Genomic DNA, 17,994 nt, shown 5'->3' with positions numbered 1-17,994 from the left:
TGTTTCCAGAGTGCCTTTGTGTGACCACGTGGACAAGTGTGTGCGGGACTCTGTGTCACTCGCAGAGTCCGCTCAGAATAGGTGTGAGCCGTGGAGAATCCACATCCAGCAGACCCCTCCAGCTGACCGCCAGCCCATGGAGGCAGAAAGCCTGCCCCAGGCTTCAGAACAGCCAGCTCCTCTGGTGGTCACTCACAGCCTCCCTGTGGGTGGTCAGGAAGCAGAACCCCTGCCCCCCTCTTCCTGGTGACTCACCTCCCTCCTGTCTCTGTCCTGCAAGGACAATCCTCCTCTTCCCCAGTTTGCCCTCCTCCCACCCAAAGGGAGTCTCAGTCCTTTGTTCCAGTCAGCCGGCTGTGACCAGAGAAGGGGGACCAAACACCTGCGATGCATGTTCTATGGAACCTCACTTGACAGATGAAGACAGGCTCAAAGCACTGCAGTGACCTGCTGGAGGTCACATAGTGGGCACATGTGTTTAATCCCATGACTCCTAAAGCTCAGGGTAGGACCCCTGGCCTCCTCCAGCCCCACGGATGGATGGCCCCAGCCCAGGGCCCTGGACCTGGGAAGGAGAAAGAGAACTGACATTCAGGGAACCCTCCGGCCACTTGCTTGGCCCTTCCCATGCTGTCATTTTAAAGGGTTTTTTAAATTTTATTTATTTATTTGAGAGAAAGAGAGCACAAGCGGGGGGTGAGGGGCAGAGGGAGAGGTAGAGAGAATCTCAAGCAGACTCTGTGCTGAACGCGGAGCCCTACATGGGGCTTGATCTCACAACCCTGAGATCACCACCTGAGCCAAAACTAAGAGTCGGACTCCAAACCGACTGTGCCACCCAGATGACCCTCATGCTGTCATTTTACTGCTCCTGTCTTGCTCAGAGAGGTGAGGCAGCTTGTTCGGAAGTCAGGAAGCAGCTGAGCCAGGATTTGAACCCAAGTCTCTCTAGCTTCAGACTGCATGTTACTAGGGACAGGGTTGAAGTGGGGGGGTGGGTGACTGGCCACTAGTCCTCAAAAGTAAGGTAGAAAGATGATGAGATATGGGTAGAAATGAAGAAAGGTGGCTCGAGTTCCCTAGCGGCATCACACCAAGAGCGGAGGTGACACAGTCTCATGTGAGCCCCAACGACAGCCTGATAGGACTTCCTGTTCTAACCAGATTCCAGCTCCCTGCCTGGGGCCCCTTCCCCTGGACTGAGGCACTGGGTTGACAGAAAATGTGACTAAGTAGGCCCAGGCTTGAGTAGTCTCCCCACTGGCTGGTCACAAGTGTTTGAAATTCCACAATGCCACTGACCTTTGTCCCCCAGAGGTTCCTCTTTTATTATTTTTTTACTTATTTAAATTTTTAAAAAAGATTTTATTTATTTATTTGACAGAGAGAGAGAGAGCACAAGCAGGGGCAGAAGGAGAGGGAGAAGCAGGCTCCCCACTGAGCAGAGTCTGATGCGGGGCTCAATCCCAGGACCCTGGGATCATGACCTGAGGAAGGCAGACGCTTAACCGACTGAGCCAGCCAGGTGCCCCTGGAGGCTCCTCTTTCAGATCAGAACCCCACCCAGGCTCCTGGGAAGGTGGCTAGAACCCCCAACTCAGCCTGAGGGAGTCTGGTTGGAGCCAGGGGTCCCAGATGGATGGAAGTCCTGGGTGCCCTTCTGGAGTAGGGATGGAAGCAGTGAAAATGGGACGAGGGGCCAGAGGCAGCGTGAAGGGTGGGCCCCAGGGGGAGACCGCAGTGGCCTCTTGTCATCCACCATCTCATGTCATTCTCCCAGCAGCCTCTGGGGCAGCGGGCATCACTCCCAAGGCTGATGAGGGGCTCTGAGAGGCAGATAGGTGCTAAAAGGACTTGAATCTCATCTCTGGACTCAAGTCCAGGGCTCTTGCTACCCTATGTGGCTCCCTCTCGATCCCAGGCCCGGCTTGGCTGGGAGGAGGCCAGAGAGGCAGGGATGTGCAAGACCATGTTCCTTTGGCCCCAGAGAAATGCTTATGCAAGTGCTTGAGGAGACCAGACTTGTGGTGAAGCCATGTGGGGAAGTGAGGAAGACAAGGACGGTGCCCCTCATCTCTGCCCCTCACAGCCTCCCCGTGGGTGGTCAGGAAGCAGAACACCTCCCCTGACCCGGACTTCCGGTCTTCGCCCTGGCTGCAGGTGCCCGACGCTCCCACGTGTGACGCTGCTGGTCACAGAGGCTCCGTCGGTCTGGGCCTCGGCTGCTGCTCTTCCTGCACATCCTCCCTGCCCCGCATCATTGCTGTGCTTCGCTCCTGATGAAATGATCCTGCTCACAGCTTTCTCTGGGTGGCTCCCTTACCCCCCGAATCAGTGAATCTGATTCCTGGAGGGCAGTTTCAGCCAGACCACTTCAGGGGCCACTTAGTGGCAGGGCATTTAGGTCACTCCGTTCAATCTGGTGACCTAAGAAACCCTTAGAAAGGACTATGGGCAAGGCAGGCCCTTGGAGCATCAACAACTCCCTTAAGCCCAGACCCTGGGTTCAGCTGCTTCCATGAAGCTGGGGACAGCGCCTTTTCATTTCTTTCCCCCTACTGTCCAACACGGGGCTGGCAGAGCCGAGCTGCCGTGACTCAGTGGATGGAAAGTGAATGAAGTCAGCCAAGGGGCCGTGGGGCTCTGCTGAAGCCTGTGGCTGTGCAGGGGGGCCTGGGAATCCTGCGTCCTTGTCCGGGGCACTTCACGGTCATCTTTACTTCCAGAATCAATCAGTCTCCCCGCTTCTGTGCCTGTGGGCTTGGGTCTCTCTCACATGAGTCTGCTCCTCTGTGTCCCTGGACGTCTAGCACACCTGGTGGTCACCCCTGCCACTCCGGACTCAGGGGTGTGAGCATACAGCCTCTCTCTGCCTGCGGGTCTGACTGTGGATCCCTGACCCTGGAACTCAAAGCCTGTCTCCCTTGCTCTTTGCTGCCTGGGTGTCCTTCTGTTTCCGGCCTCCATGGGTGGCCCTGCCTGACCCTGTCCTGGCCTGAGGGGCGGGGTGGGGGAATGGGAGCGGTGTGCACAGTGCAGCTCTTGTTCAGGGGATCAGGGAGGGACCCGTGCCTGCTCTTGTGTCCCGGCCCCTGGCTTGGTCTTGGCAAGCCGGGGGGTGAGCTGCTTCTCTGCCTGCAGCATCCTCTCAACATCCCTTCCTCCGGCAGAGCAGGCCCAGAGCCACTACGGAAGCTGACCAACAAGGCCCTTCGCTGGGCTCTCCTTACAGGCTATTACTGATCCCTTTGCCTCTAGCTCCTCCACCTCATGACCTGTGCCCCCGGCCATGATGAAGACAGGATGTGGCCGGTATGGCTACGGCCGAGACGCGGTGAACACAACACTGGTCCTGGCGCTGCAGTTTCCAGTGTCCCATCTGGGAACTGGAGGTTTACAAACAAGGTTTAGATTAGGGAGATAGGAAATCAGCCAGCGGGCGGGGCTCAGTGAGGGGGTGGGGGCTCAGTGAAAGGGCATGGGGGCTCAGTGAGGGGGTGCAGCTCAGTGAAGGGGCGGGGCTCAGTGAGGGGATGGGGGCTCAGTGAGGGGGTGGGCCTCAGTGAGGAGGTGAGGGCTCAGTGAGGGAGTGGAGCTCAGTGAGGGGGGTGGGGGCTCAGTGAGGGGATGGGGGCTCAGTGAGGGGGGATTGGGGCTCAGTGAAGAGGTGGGAGCTCAGTGAAGGGATGGGGGTTCAGTGAGAGGACAGAGGTTCAGTGAGGGCTTGAAGTAAAAGAAATGGGTAAATAGGCTCTAGGGACATTAACTCAATGATCCCTTCCTAACTCAGCTCAGGCACCTGAGCCCATCCTGGGGTCTATAGTCAGCATGACTGGGAGGGACCTAGCCGAGCACCTTGGTGTCAGGCACTCCTCCTAACAGTTGGAGGGAAACTGGAGACCTGTGTCTGCCGGGAAAGGATTCAAAAGGACTCAGAAGGACTCAGGCAACACCACAGTCCTGAGCAGTGAGGACTTTAGGGGCTAGGAAGCCAGGGCTGGGAGCGAGCCCCCCACACCAGAGGCTAGGTCTGGCCTGGAGCCGTGGAGGTCAAGGGAGACTTTCCTGGGAGCTTCCTCCTACCTCTGGGGTCCTGTAGGCTAGACCTTGCTGCCTGGATGCAGCAAGGCATTTGGAATCCTGGGATGGCCCTACCCAGGCATCTGGAGGATTGCCCCTCTTTGTCCCTCAGGTTACAGCCCTTGGCAAGCTTCCAGAACTGGGAGGGGGGGAAAAGGATGGGCATTGGGATGACAGGGCAGATTCCTGAGAATTCTCTTCAGTAAATTCTCTCCCTTCCTCCTGCTCTCTAGCACCCTCCTCATCACTGAGTCCCCATGTCTTTTACAGAACCCCCCTCCCCCATGATTGAGCCCACCCCTCTCCCTAGAGAGTCTCTAGCTCTTTCTGTGTCTCTGTTCCCTTACTGAGTTCAGGTCCCTCTCACATAGCTGTCATACCAGAACTAAAGCCAGTTTTAAATCTTTCACTTGAGTGTTTTAGGCACTGTCCTTTCTCCCTAGCAGGGAGGGCTGGGTTGACCCTGGGCCCATCCACTCAGGTCCTATTGTCTAAAAAACGAAAAGTGGCTGCTATTGATAATGCTTTCATTTGCATAGGATCATTTAATATTCAAATATCCAAGCCTGGGCTGGTGAGGAATGGCTGCTGGTATGCATATATTTGCATGCTTCCTTTTTAGTGAGGAAAAACTCAAACTCTCCTCCCTCTCCAGCTCCCCTGTTGGGAGTCTGACTTAAGGAGAGTCCTAGTTGGCTTTACAGAGAAGGTACAACAAGGCAGCATGTTCAATGGGAGCTATTTGAGTACTAGTCCTCGGAAGTTTGCTGAGGACAGGCCTGAGGTGGGAGAAGAGACAAAGATTCTCTCCCCATTCCCCAGAGGAAGCCGGGATCTAGAACAGGGAGTAGAATGAGAAGAGGAAATGTTCTTACAATGTTAAGAACTGAAGTGATTCTTAGGGATTTCTTAGACCCCATACAGCGGCTCCATGGGATCCGCATACTACCGCTCCTTCCGCGTCCATGCAGACAGGATTCGTTAAGCACGGCGCTCCGAGCTACTTCATTTGAGGCAGCAGTTAGCATGTGCAATTATATTTGTCTTCCCTGAGTAGTTCAGCCCTTCCTCTCCAGACAGGGAAACTGAGGCCCAGAGAGGACACAGGAAATGTAGATTATATCCACCCCCCACACTCCCTGCTCATCCTGGAAGCACATGGGTCAATCCCCTGGAGGGCGAGGGACGGCAGTTCTACCCTGTGGAAGAAAATCATCACAAAAAAGTCCTTCTGGGTGGAATTACAGGTGATTTTTATTGATGACTTTGTGCTTTTCTACATTTCCCAAATTCTCTTTGAGCATGAATTCATTTTGTAATCAGAAATCCTTCGATAGGGGCACCTGGGTGGCTCAGTCGTTAAGCGTCTGCCTTCGGCTCAGGTCATGATCCCGGGGTCCTGGGATCGAGCCCCGCATTGGGCTCCCTGCTTGGCGGGAAGCCTGCTTCTCCCTCTCCCACTCCCCCTGCTTGTGTTCCCTCTCTCGCTGTGTCTCTCTCTGTCAAATAAATAAATGAATAAATAAAAGAAATCCCTCAATAACAATACTAGCTTTTTTTTTTTTTTGGTAAACACTATGTGGTATTTGCTTTAGGTGTTATCTAAATTTCAACTCTGACATGGGGCACCTGGCTGGCTCAGTTGGTGGAGCATGTGACTCTTGATGTCAGGGTTGTGAGTTCAAGCCCCATGTTGGGTGCAGAGATTACTTACAAACAAAATCTTAAAAAAATAAATAAATAAAAAGTCCTGACAACCACACTGGGAGGGAGGTAATATTGTTGTTATTCCCATTTTATTTTTTTTTAAATATTTTATGTATTTATTTGAGAGAGACAGAGCGAGTAGGAGCAGGGGTGGGGGAGAGAGCAGATGTAGAGGAAGAAGCAGGCTCCACTGAGCAGAGAGCCCAATGTCATGACCTGAGCGTCCGAGCCACCCAGGTACCCCATGTTATTCCCATTTTAAAGAAGAATATAAGACTTAGGCAAGTCCAGAAATTTGCCCCAAGGTCACATAGCGAGTGGCACAGCTGTGACTCTAGCCACATTAAATACAATTAAATCAATTAAAAGTTAATATCAGGATGGTCTGGGTCTATGGAAGAATGCTGATGTGCCTGCTCTTCTGAATAATACAAGTGGAAAGCCCAGTTGGGAGGGGGGCAGTGACCTGCCCAAGGTCACACTGGATGTGCCTAAAAAAGCAGCCTGTGCCCCAAAGCAGCCTGGGACAAGAGCAGAGGCCTGGCATGATCCCCTGGCCTCTCCCCGGGACCCGGACACCTCTCTGCTCAGGACAATGGGAACACTATGCCCCGGCAGAGTGCAGACTGGCAGGAGCTAAGGCTCCTGCTATTCGTCTCAGCATGGTGGAGTGAAGAGAGGATGAAAGACTCTGAGGAATGAGGTAGGGGTGGCTCAGAGCTGAGCCAACAACAGCATGGCCAGACAGAGCAGGGCACAGAGGAGAAAGGAGGGTCTTCCATTCCCTGGGACTTTGGGAAGGGGCCATTTTATTTATTTTTAAGGTTGTATTTTTTTTTTTTTTTTAGTAATCTCTACACCCAACCTGGGGCTCGAACTCACAACCCCAAGATCAAGAGTTGCACGCTCCTCCAACTGAGCCAGGCAGGCGCCCCTAGGAAGGGGCCATTTTAGCAGGAGCATGGGCCAAGTGCCTCCCCCAACCTAGCTTTTGCAGTGATCACCCACTGGTGAGCTGGAGCCCCTGGGCTTTTTTCCACTGTCTCCAAACACCGCCGCCTTCTGTGTGCCCAGAGCATGGGATGGGGACACCAACAGACCAGCTCTCCAAATCGTGTGGCCTCGCGCACGCCACTTTGTATTTGACTTTTCTCACCTGTGAAATAGACGTGACAAACCCTACTTTTCAGGGCTGTTCTGAGCCTAAAAGGCAGTCACAGAAGCAAAGGACCCCCGCTGGAGTGGGTGAAGCAGCCCAGCAAATTCTGGTTGTTAATAAAGCTGGGACTCTCCTTTCCCAGCCTGCCCCTCCCAGCAGGCAGTGTGAGGACTGGCCAGGAGGACTTGTGGGGGAGGAGCCTCTTCCTTCCTACCCCTTCCAGCTGGGTATCAAGATCTGAGACCAGATGTGTGGCTGAGTGACTCAGCCCTTTCCTGCCTGGAAACTCCTCCCTGCCTGCCTCACCAGCTGGGCCAGGGAGGGTGAGACAGCAGATTGGAGGTGGGGGTGGCTGGTCCTGAACAAAGTCAGGGGAGCTGTGGGGGCAGAGTGGGGGAGGGAGAGGGTAGGAGGAATGAGGATAAGATGGCTTGGCCTGCAAGTTGGGGATGGGAAGGAGGAGGAGGGATAATGTCCGGGCTGTGGAGGAAGAGATTGAGAGTGTCCTTGTGTTGAGTGGCTGGCTCAGCCTAAAGTGCTCACCTGCTCACCGTTCTCCTCCTACCTGCTCGCATCCCTTCCCCAGTATTTCCAAGCCAGCCCCAACCTATTTGCCCTGCCCTCCTAAGTCCTCATACCCATGGGGTGCTCCCTTTTTTCTGGGTTCTCTCTTCCTCTTCCCAGCCAACCACCGTTTCCTCACCTCCCACTCAGCAGGTCCCTTTACTGACTCCTCGATGCACGTAGAAGCAGCGTTCTGGAAGGTTGACTCTTAGTTGCCACATCTTGCACCCAAGCCAGTTTGATCTTTCAGGGACAGTAGGCCCTGCTGACCAGGCCCTTCTGGGACCTCTTTTCTTGTCCCGAAACACCACCCTGCTGGTTTCCCTTCTATCTCTTAGACAGTTCCCTCTCTCATCTGGGCTTCCTACTCCCACCCCGTAAACGTACGTGTTTATAAGCTCAGTCCTTTCTAGTCTACTGTATAGAGAATGGATGAGGTGCATGGACTTGGGCATCATAGGGACCTGAGTTCAACTCCTGGCTCTGCCCTTAATTTACTAGCTGTGTAACTTTGGATAAATTAATTTAATTCTCTGAGTTTCAACTTTCTCCTCCATCAAATGGGTTCGTATTACCTATGTGTTGGGGATCAAATGGGATAATGCCTATGATGCATTCAGCACTGGATCTGGCACATAGCAAATAGTAGTTAGTGGTTGTTTGTTTGTTTGTTTTTAAAGTTTTATTTATTTATTTATTTATTTATTTTTTTTTTAAAGATTTATTTATTTGACAGAGAGAGAGACAGCGAGAGAGGGAACACAAGCAGGGGGAGTGGGAGAGGGAGAAGCAGGCTTCCCGCGGAGCAGGGAGCCCGATGCGGGGCTCGATCCCAGGACCCTAGGATCATGACCCGAGCCGAAGGCAGACGCTTAACAACTGAGCCACCCAGGCGCCCCTAAAGTTTTATTTATAAGTAATCTCCATACCCAACTCATGACCCTGAGATCAAGTGTTGCATGCTCCACAGACTGAGCCAGCCAGGCGCCCCTCAGTTACTGTTAATATCCTTTCTTCCTGGCTCGTTTTCGTCCACCCCACTTCCAGCTCCTACCTACTGGGCACCTCAGGCTCCAAATGGCCAAAAGCAAAATCTCATCCCTTCCTGTTCCTCCCCAAACACCAAGTTCTCTTCTTCATGCTCCTATTTCTGTTAATACTCCACCATCTTCCCCTAGGCCCAGCCCTCCGGGATGTCTTTCCATTCATTCAGCAAGTGCTTACTGAGACAGCAAAGCTAGGTGCAGTGAAGAGACTTGAAAAAGCATTGTCTTTGCCCTTCAGGAGCTCACAGTCTGGTGAGGGAGACAGTCAAGCAATTAACTATAATGAGATCATTGCTCTATTAGAGGTTTGTATGAGGAAAGCCAATCCAGGAAGCCTTCCTAGAGAAGGTAGCATTTGAGTTGGCACTTGGAGGCTGAATAGGAGCTTGAAAGCTGGACAAATCAGGAAGAGCTGAGGAATCATTTCTGGGCAAGGGTGCGGCCCTGTGTGTTATGAGAGAGCAGGCCCTTGGAGCCAGAAGCTCACATTTGTGATTGAGAGCTCCCTTGGGCAGCACGGAGGCCCGCTGGAAGGGGGCAGAAGTGGGAGAGGCAGGGAGACCCAGCAGGAGGATTAGGGTTCAAAAGTTGCCATGCAGAGAGGCTGTGCAACCTTGAGAAAATCACCTGACCTCACTGAGCTTCCATCCCTCATCCATCAAGTGGAGACAATAATAGGCACCCAAGGGGACGTTGGGGCGGGCAGTGAGCTAATGGAAGCGAAAGTGCCGCACAGACGCAAGCTGTTGTTATTGTAGAAAATCTGCCAGGCAGGCTATCTTCCAGCCGCAGCCCCACCTCAAAAATGGCCTCCTGGAGTCTCCTCTGAGCTGGGCCTACATCCTCCCTGCTGGGGGTGGGGCGCAGGACACCGGGAACACGTGCACACACCTGACTCTGGATCCTGGCTCGCTGGCTGTGTGATCTGGGACCAGCCTCTTCCCCCTCTGAGCCTCGTCTCTCCAGCTGCAAAAGTCGGGCTGAGAACCCAAGCTGCAGGGCTGTTGGGAGAATTCTGTGCCACCTGGTAGGTGATCATTAACTGTAAACAGTTGCCTGTCCCCTGCTCTCTGGTCCCCTTCTCCGGGGCCTGGCACCAAGCTGAGCAGAGTGGGAAACAGTAAATATTTAATAACACACTGGTTCAGAGCTCCTGACTGAAGGGATGTGTGGAGGAGGCAGAGGACACCTGCTCTCCCAGCCGGGTGTGTGCACATGTCCCTGTGCTGCAGGGACAGCCCCTGCCAGATCCTGAGGAAACTCTTGCCTTCGGTGACTTGTTGGGGAATCCCAGTTAGCAGGGGCCCTGCCAGGGTCTCTCCATCCTCCTCCTCTCTTCTATCCTCTCTGTCACCCGGGGGACAGCAAATGGATGGGTACCCCATTCAACAACCATTCACCCAGCCCTTCCCCACTGTGCCAAGCCTGTGCACCCACCCGAAATTCAGAGATGAACATGTTTGCCCTAATGTGATTGTATATGGCTTGATCGAGGACTGACTTTTTTTTTTTAAGATTTTATTTATTTGACAGAGAGAGACACAGCGAGAGAGGGAACAAGCAGGGGGAGTGGGAGAGGGAGAAGCAGGCTTCCTGCGGAGCAGGGTCCTGGGATCATGACCTGAGCTGAAGGTAGATGCTTAACCTACTGAGCCACCCAGGCGCCCAAGGACTGACTTGCAAGAAAATCAGACTGTAAGGCAGGGACTTAACCTCTCTGAGCCTCCATTTAACCATCTGTAAAATGGAGACAATAGTTCTTATCCCTCTAGGGCTACTGTAATGATGAAGGGAGATCATTATATAATACACCTTCAGGGCAAGTCCTGGAAGTTAATCAGTCTATCAGTGGTGATGATTTTAAGTCTTGAGGTGGCTGTCTGCTGGACAGACTCTGCGGAGTGAGAGTAGGGGTGGGGGTGGGGACTGGAGGCAGGGAGGGATTCTGCATGGGGAGTTGGGGAAGGTTCAACAAGAGGAGAATGTGAGCTGGTCCTGAGGAGAAGTACTTTGCCAAATGGAAACATGGGGAGAGGCAGGTTGGGGCCAGGGAGCGAAGGGCTCTATGTGTCTAAGAGGCTGGGATTCATTCTGGAGACAACAGGAAGGGATTTAAGCAGCGGAAGGACAAGGTTCAGATTTAGCCTTAGGAAAGGTTCCCCTGGGACCTGTGGTGAAGGGATTGACGGGGTGAGAGGGGTCAGGAGACTGGCAGAAGTGGGTTGTGATAGTCTGGGTGTTGGAGCTGTGTGTGGATCGCTGAGTCACCTGCATGGTGCTCACCTGGGGTCAATGATTCAAAGGTTCCAGTCCCAGGAAATACATCTGCTCCTTAACAGAAAGTAGCCAGAGGAGCCGACTGAGAGACCCAGAGCAACCAGGCAGAGAGCCTGTTGGGCCTCTCTTCCTCTCCAGCCCAGAGGTGCGGCCCCTCCCCCTGCCCCTGGGCCTGGGCCTCCCCTTTGTGAATCTGTCTGTCTGTGAACGCGTGGTTGTCTGCGGGCTGAGGCAGCAGAAAGAGCATTTTGGAGTGAATCAGAGCTAAATCCAAATCCTGATTCTGCTGCTAAGTTAGCTCTATGATCTTGGTCCAATTTCTTAACCTCTCTGAGTTGGTTCTATGGAAAATGTTCAGACTTGTAGTATCTTTACATGCTTGTATGTAAACGCATAGAAGAAGCATATCCTGCCCACCAGCATGAAGAGTGTTTGGCTGGTCTGGGGAATGTGGGTGACGAGCCACTTTCACATTTTATCTTATTTCCTCCCGCACTGTCTGGGCCTTGTAGAGACTCCGTATTCTACATTATCGCATTTGTAAGGAGCCCTGATACTGCTACCAAGTTCACAGATTGTCGGAAGGATTTTTAAAGGATGCTACAGATAGAACCGTGCAGAATTGACCCTCACAGGGTATCAGCTCCCTTTTCTTCCCGGTGCCTGGATCTGCATGAGGTATTTGCGGGTCTGCCTTTCTACTTGTAACTGTTTATCTCTTTGTATCTGTATTTGTGCAACAGGCCTTCTGGATATATCTTTGGTTTATGGGTCCCTGAGTATTTGTGTTTGTTTTTGTGTTGGTGGATGTCTGTGTATGAGGGTCTGTGCATCTGGGAATGTGTGCATTTGTGTATCTGTGTGTGTGTGTGAATCGGCATGTCTTTATATATGTGTTTGGGTGTGTTGGTCGTGTGTGTGTGTGTGTGTGTGTGTGTATGCGGGTGATACATCTGTGTATGAGTTTGTGTTTCAATATGTTCTCATATTTGTGTGTGTTTAGATGTCAGTATGTTGTGTCCCTGAGTGTTTATGGGTATCTAGATATGTCGATGTGTGGCTGGGTTTGTGTTTTAGTGTGTGTGTCCATATAACTGGGTATGCCAGTGTGAACGGGTGTGCATGTGGGTGTGTCAGCCTGTGTTTGTATAAGCCTCTGTGTGGATTGTGGGAGCTTTCTCTGACAATCCACATCCAACTGTTTCCCTCTGATCGTGGGCAGGGAGCTCTGCCCACAGATCTTGACCCTACTCCCAGCTTCTTTGAGGCCCCAAGTGTGGGTGTTTCCCTCCTAGCCCTGCCCTTGGGCACAGGGCCCGGCTTGCTGCCTAGGACTGGTGGAGTGACTATCTGCAAATACCTTGAGGGCCCCACCTGGCAGCCCCCTGCAGGAAGCCTTTTCAGCTGGCAGGTCAGGCTGGTCATCCCCCTGTTCTGGGGCTGAGAACTGCGAACTGAACCCTTCTCCTTGGAAAGCAGTGAGCCCTGTGGATCTTGGGTCAGGAAATCCCTGCTCTTTTGGCCTAGGTCAGTGTCCATCTGGCCCGGCTTTTTGTGTTTGTCAGAGGCAGCCAGACAGTAGGGAAACAAAGCACGTCTCCATGGCAACCCGCCTCTGCCTTCGAACTTGGGCAGTTGAGTGGTTTTGTGGACCCTTCTTCAGGCCCAGCGCTGGGATGGGGGTAGGCGGTGAGGATGAGTAATGAAGTTTCTGCTTATGTGCACTGCACCCCCATCACACACCCCAACACACTCAAATACCTCCACACACTCACTACTTTCCTGGGTGAAATCGGATGCTCAGATAGGGAAGCTGGTGCCCAGAAAGGACAAGTGTCTCACCCAAGGACACCCAGCAAGTTAGTGGCAGGATTGAGATGAGAACAAGGTTAGGCTAACTTTTGACAGGTCATTAAAGGCTGGCTGGATAACTCCTTTCAGGGCAGACCTCAGAATAAAGCTTCTCCTGACATTTCTAGAGTTGTTAAAATTCTTACCATTCACCCTTGCTTGTCTATTGGCGCAGTATTTTCTAACTACCTATTAAAACGAACTGCCACTTGGGGCGCCTGGGTGGCTCAGTCGGTTGAGGGGCTGCCTTCGGCTCAGGTCATGATCCTTGGGTCCTGGGATTGAGCCCCACGTCTGGCTCCCTCCTCAGTGGAGAGCCTGCTTCTCCCTCTCCCTCTGCCTGCCACCCTGCCTACTTGTGCTCTCTCTCTATCTCTCTGTCAAATAAAGAAATAAAATATTAAAAAAATAATAATAAAACAAACTGCCACAGAAACAAATGGAAGGCCGGCTCTCAGTTAAAACCCAGACCATCACTTATAACTTGGGTTTCAAATTTTTAGTCCATCATGGTGACATCACGGTTCCCACTGATTTGTGGTAAGTAAAGGTTATAAATTGGTTTATAAACTAAATTTATACACAGAAAACATTGCTCTTATCCATTTCATCTCTCAGATAAAAGGCAGGTGGCTTTTGTTTGAGGGGAAAAAGAACATTCTACTGCTAAAAGAAAAAGGTCGAAAACCACTTTTCTACACTGTGTACAGCTAAGAGAGTGACAATCGGATCACAGAATAACAGTCCAACTGGGAGCCTGGAGCACAGAGCTGGTGCTCAGATGTTTGTTGAAAGAATGAAGGGAATCAGAATTTGTTCCGCCCTGGAGATTGGGCAGTGGCCAGAGCTACCCCTCCTTTCTCTCTTGTGCCCCTGCTCGCCACTCTCCTCTGCCCTCTCCTGTCTCACTCTCTCTCCCCTTCCCTCCTCAACCTCCTGGGAGCTGGCACCAACTCAGCGCTGGGAGCCCACCAGGCTCCGTCTCATTCTGGGCGTCCACCACAAGCCCCTTGGGTGCTTTTTCACCTCTCAACCCAGCAGGGGAAATGGGCACAAGTAGGCTCAGGACCTGATTCTAGGAGGTGCTGGGAAGATCTAAGAAGACCTCAGCGGACGTTGTTTGACACGTTAACCTGCTTCCTCGGATGCCAGCAGCCAGGGCAGGGGACCAGGGAATGCCCACAGTGAGGACGGGACCTGCATGGCTCCTCCCACCCCCACCCCCACGTTAGGGAGGAGAGGGGAGGAAAGCATCATGCCAGGGGCCTCTTTCTATCTTATCCTCCCACTGAAAAGGATCAAAGGGTAGATTCTTAGTTCGTTCTGAAATAGGAACCCCTTTGGGAATCTGGCTAAAGCTATGGACCTTTCCCCAGAAAAATGCATGCAAGTGCATTCAAAGTTAAGCAGAACATTCGGGAGGTCCCAGGAGAAGTACTTTCTCTTCCCAGGGTCTTCACTGTCTACCCTTGAAAGCACCTGGCATGGAGTAGGGAGGCTTGACATAAAGCAAGTGCTCAGTTAGGAAACACATACACCCACAAACACACACGTGAACACAAGCCAGTTTTAAATTCCACCTCTGTCCAGAGGTAATTATGTGACTGGGGTAAGTCACTCCACCTCTTCTTAGGCTGTCTTATCCATGGAATAGGAGTACTATTAATCACTCCATATCTCAACTTTGCAGAACCGCTCCTCCCTGTACTATAATTTCAGCCCCCCAGTTGGTCTAAGAACTGAGGGCAGTCACAGGTGCTCCTACCCTTGGCTATGTGATTTACAGGCTCTTTTCCTTCCTGGTGTTCCCTGTAAAATGTGGGAGGCTCAGCCACACCTTGGCCTGGCTGCCCAGTCTGGAGTTTGTAAGAAGACCAGGCCCAGCAGAGGACAAAGCTGGAACCCATGGGAGGCAGGTCTCCCTGGGAGTAGGAGGTGGGGGAGCCTGGGGTGGGTATGGGTGCAACATCAGGGTGGCCCTGGGGTTTCCAGAAACAGAGGGGGCAAAGCTGGAGGGTCTGGGGGCTGCTGGTCTCTCCCTGGGGCTGCAGCTTCCTGCCTGGTCAGGTGACAGCCTGGTTCCAGGATGGACTTTGGGCCCTGCCGACATGGGCTGCTGGAAAGTCTGTTTCCTTAGCTGCCCACAGGGCCAGCAAAAAACGGTAGCTGAGCTGAGTAGTCATGAATCTAGAGGGCAGGGTTTCAGGCTAGCCCTTCCCAGGCTAGCCCTCTCTGGGTGTCTCTGAAGTATGTCTGTCCATTAGGCCAGGGGACAGGAGGGAAAGCTGGGGCTGCTGGTCTGAAAGTAGTCCAGGTTGGAGTTGGGAGGTGAGAATGTCTGGATGTTGGGAGTTAGAAACAGTGAAGGGAAAATAACCCTGATCTCTCCCCACTCTCCTCCTTCCCCACCTCCAAATCAGGGGATCCAATCTCTGAGCTGACTCCTGGGGATTGTGGGGATTTTTTTTTTTCAATTTTTTAAAAAAGATTTTATTTTTAAGTAATCTCTATACCCAATGTGGGGCTCGAATGCACAACCCTGAGAATGAGAGTTGCATGTTCCACTGACTGAGCCAGCCAGGTGCCCCTCAATTTTTTTTTTTTTTTAATTAAGTAAACTCTATGCCCTGTGTGGGGCTTGAAGTCAGGACCCCTGCATGCTCTACCAACTGAGCCAGCCAGGCACTCTTGTGGGGAGGGATTGTGGTTTGAAGGGAGCTTTTCTAAGGAATTATATAAACCACTGTCAGGGCCAACTTCATAGATCCCAGTCACCCCGGCCCTGAAGTCAGAAAGGCCCCACACTTGGTTGAATGCTTTGCTGTTATCTTCTTGAAAAAAAATTTTTTTAAAGATTTTATTTATTTGACAGAGAGAGACACAGTGAGAGAAGGAACACAAGCAGCGCGGAGTGGGAGAGGGAGAAGCAGGCCTCCTGCGGAGCAGGGAGCCTGGGATCATGACCTGAGCTGAAGGCAGACGCTTAACAACTGAGCCACCCAGACGCCCCTTGAAATTTTTTTTAAGTAAGCTCTAGGCCCAACTTGGGGCTCAAACTCATGACCCTGAGATCGAGTCTTATGCTCCACCCACTGAGCCAGCCAGGCACCCTGCCTTCTTGAAAATTTTAATAATCTTATTTATTTATTTATTTGAGAGAGAGAGAGAGAGAGAGCATGAGTCGGGGAGGGAAGGGCAGAGGGAGAGGGAGAAGCAGGTTCCCCGCTGAGCAGGGAGCCCTAAGGGGCCTGATACTAGGACCTCTCAGATATGACCTGAGCTGAAAGCAGATGTTTAACCGACTGAGCCACACAGGTGCCCGAAAATTTTAGTAATTTTTGAACAAAAGGCCCTGCATTTTCATTTTGGACTAGGCCCTGCAAATGATGTAGCCAGTCCTGGCCACCAGGAAGAAGGAGATGCTGAAAGGGTTGGTAGGGGGACAAGACTGACTAATATCCCTCTCCTGATCGCCCCTTCCAAAAACCAGAGTCGATTTGCCTTCCTCTCTCCTCCCTACCCAGTGCTTCTACACTATCCAACAGGCCAAGTTCCTGCATGGCGCTTGTTCTCTGTGTCTCAGCCTCGCCTGTAACCCTTCTCCGTTGATACTTACCAAGCGAGGGAGAGGAAGGGTCCTTAAGGCTAGTTAGTGCTGGTTTAGGCAGAGAGAATATGAGGACAGGGCTCATTGTGATCCCTGTGCCTGGCCCAGTGCCTGACCCAGAAGGGGTCCTCTGGGATGTGGGCTAGACCTGAACGAATGGTGGTTAGACGGGGCAACTGAGGCCCAGCAAGGATAGTGATCTGCCTCAAACCCCCCAGGTTTGCCACAGCTGAGCCCCTAGGGACACGCAGGGGGCTAAGGCAGGTTAGGGAAGCCAAACCCTGCAGTGTAATTATTTTCAACGTTACGGTGAGTGCTGTCTACACCATGCCAGGGCTGCCTGGACTGGGTTCCCCCGACAAATGGGTCTCTGCCCTTGTGGAGACTAGGACCAGGAGAAAGCCATGTGTCCAGAGTCAGGTTGGGTGGATGAAGGCAAACTCTAACTGGCGGGGTGCTACGATGCCCTTCTTGGGACCCCTGAACCCACAGCTGGCCCCTGGGGCAATTTCTAGTCCTGGGGACCAGGCCGAGGCAAGATCTAGATTGCTGGTCTTGGCTCCTCTGCCGCTGACCATCTCTGTGCTCTTGGGCAATCAGTGTCCCCTCCTGGCTTCAGGTTCCCTTTTGTGCTATGGGGGTAACACTCCCTGCACTGCTTCCCTCATGGCTTGTTGTGGGATCTGATGATTTAAAAGTGCTTGGTCGGCTATGATAAAGAGCCAGAGGCCTGGAGGAAATGAGCACAGCATTTTCATGATTCTTAAAGGCTTTCTTCCCTACGACCATCCTTAGTCCCACTTCTTACCCAAAGAGGATCTCAAAGCCCCTTAGAAGCTGTGAGTTTATCAAGCCCAAGATCAGCCCTAATCTGTGTTGAGCATCTCAGTGGGGAATCCAGGCCCAGGAGGGGTGCCCTGGGGCCTGACAGCGAAGTGCAAGGGTAAACTGAGGCACAGGCAAACTGAGGCACGACTCTCCTCATTCCCCCTCACTAAAGGGTGAAGCGAGAGCGCAGGAAGCATGGATCCCAGCTCCACATTGAGGGCTGACACTGGGGGAAGGTGCGATGAATTGGGTGTTAGGAGTGATGGGGAGACTCCCAATCGCCAGACTGGAGAGGAAAGCCCGCTCTCGGTCACAGGTCTCAGGTGCATCAGCAGCCTCAGTCTCTAGAGCAAACCTCCAGTACCGTCTGAGTCCTGGAAAGAATTCTCAGAATTCCCATATTCCAGGAGAAGAATGCTAGAACCCCCAGGTCTTCCCAGGCTGAACTCAGGATACCTAGCTGTCCCGGGGTCCAAGCCCAGCATTTCTCCGCCCCCCTCCCCGGACCTCCTCCCGCGGAGCGAAGTCCCTTTCGTGCCCCCGCCGGCACCGAACCTCAGGACGGGCTCCTCCCGCCCCGCCCCGCGACCCCGCCCTCTGGGTCTCCCGGGCCGCCGCGCGACCCACCCGACCCCGCCCTCCCCCGGCCCCCGGAGCGCCCGGAGCCGGACGGCCGGCCGGAGGCGGCGGGGAGGGCGGCAGGCGGCGCCGCCCCCGCCCGGCGGCCGCTCCCTCCCCGGCTCCCGGCCGGCCTCCGCGCCCCGCCCGCCGCCCGGCCCGCCCCTCCCGCGCCGCTCCCGCCGCCCGGCCGCTCCCCGCGGGCTCCGCTTCCGCCGCCCAAACTTTTCTCCGGCGCGTGTCCCCGCGGCGGCCGC

The sequence above is a fragment of the Phoca vitulina genome, unplaced genomic scaffold (assembly GCF_004348235.1).
Source record: "Phoca vitulina isolate PV1807 unplaced genomic scaffold, GSC_HSeal_1.0 scaffold2, whole genome shotgun sequence".
NCBI lineage: Eukaryota > Metazoa > Chordata > Mammalia > Carnivora > Phocidae > Phoca > Phoca vitulina.
This window is presented reverse-complemented; position numbering follows the sequence as displayed.